This window comes from Branchiostoma floridae, chromosome 2 (assembly GCF_000003815.2).
Source record: "Branchiostoma floridae strain S238N-H82 chromosome 2, Bfl_VNyyK, whole genome shotgun sequence".
Lineage (NCBI taxonomy): Eukaryota > Metazoa > Chordata > Leptocardii > Amphioxiformes > Branchiostomatidae > Branchiostoma > Branchiostoma floridae.
This window is the reverse complement of record NC_049980.1, coordinates 28,827,913-28,829,745: the sequence shown is the minus strand read 5'-3', so window position 1 is coordinate 28,829,745 and position 1,833 is coordinate 28,827,913. Positions and strand designations below refer to the sequence as shown.

The window sequence follows — 1,833 nt, the reverse complement described above, 5'->3', positions numbered from 1 at the left end:
AGCACAAAACCCGTTAGCACAACTTCGATTATTGCATTGGCTAAGACACAAAATCACACAGACACAGACGCGCAAACACACACACACACACACACACACACACACACAAACACGCTCGCACACACGCGGACACACACACACACATACATATGTGCATGCATGCACACAGGCATACTCTCTCACACACACACGCGCGCATACATAAACACGTGCACACGTGCGAGACACACGAACACACATGCATTCGTGCGTACATACACAAACAGCACACACACACGCACCGACATACACACACAGTTGTACACGCAACGTTACTTCAAGTTGACCATCGCGTGTTAATGTAATAGCAATTTCTTTCTAAAAGGTGACGTTACGAAAGTAATGAATGATTCTGCGGTTTACAACTTCAATAGAAGGAGAGCAAAGCTTAAACCATAATCACTGGATCCTAAGTACTATAAACTGAACTTCACAATTTGTAATCGTGTTTCCTTCCCATCGAAATCAGCTAAGTACGAATTCGTATAATTGAGCGGCTGAAAAAGCCGAAGCTGTCTTTCTTTGTTCCACTGTTAGTCAATGCCATGTGCACTTTCGATCACTGATCAAAAGGAAAAGCTGTCGTGATCTGAAAATATTTTTCACTTCAATTGTATCCTACTTGTGTCCTTTCAACAAAATGCTTGCTAAGAATTTTGTCACTGTGATAAAAAAAAAGTTTTTTTGTGTTTGGCATGATTGGCGATATGATACAGTATTTTCTCAGTATAACAAATCGTGGCCGGAAAAAAATTGTATGTGGTCATGGTCAGGGTTGGTGATAGACAGGTTTGGTGACACAATAGCTATCGTCCATATGATTGTCTGAATTCTCGCGCGACAATATGTCTCGTTCCCGCTAGAGGTCGCCTATGACTGTCCAACCGCAGGCCTGCTTGCACTACATTACATGGCAAATCATCAATTTTTACTACTACAACTACGACAGGAAAAGAAACATTACGCCAATACTTTATAGTCCATGTCAGTCCTACGTCGACAACTACAAAAACAACAGGGTAACGGCCGCATGTAGCCAGTCACAAGTATGCAAATGAGAAAGCACCCACATGCATACTAGACACAAAGGATAGGCAATAGGCACAGTCACAGGCAGACAGGACCTCCCGTAATGATTACAGACGTTCCATGCACATCAATCCCCACCCATCCCTACCAATCCCCACCCATCCCTACCAATCCCCACCCATCCCTACCAATCCCCACCCATCCCTACCAATCCCCACCCATCCCTACCAATCCCCACCCATCCCTACCAATCCCCACCCATCCCTACCAATCCCTACCCATCCCTACAAATCCCCACCCATCCCTACCAATCCCCACCCATCCATACCCATCCATACTCATCCCCAGCCATCCCTACCAATCCATACCCATCCCTACCAATCCATACTCATCCCCACCAATCCTCACTCATCCCAACTAATCCATACTCTTCCCTACCAATCCACACCCATCCCTACCAATCCATACCCATCCCTACCAATCCATACTCATCCCCACCAATCGTCACTCATCCCCACAAATCCATACTCATCCCTACAAATCCCCACCCATCCCTACCATCCCCACCCATCCCTACCAATTCATACTCATCCCTACCAATCCCTACTCATCCCCACTCATCCAAACAATCGATACCCATCCTACCAATCTACACTCATCCATACCAATCCCTACTCATTCCCCACCAATCCCCACCCCATCCCTACAATCCCCCACCCATCCCTGCCGAATCCCTACCAATCCATACTCATCCCCCCCAATCCA

At 46.4% G+C, this 1,833-nt stretch overlaps 1 protein-coding gene across 1 annotated transcript in view; it reads right to left on the bottom strand.

The window, feature by feature from the left end:
• Positions 1–463: 463 nt before the first annotated feature.
• Positions 464–1,833, bottom strand: part of LOC118410354 (small conductance calcium-activated potassium channel protein 2-like) — a gene marked incomplete in the record, with an annotated part of 141,176 nt that continues 139,806 nt past the window's right edge. Inside the window, 1 exon segment of the mRNA XM_035812037.1 lies at positions 464–1,057.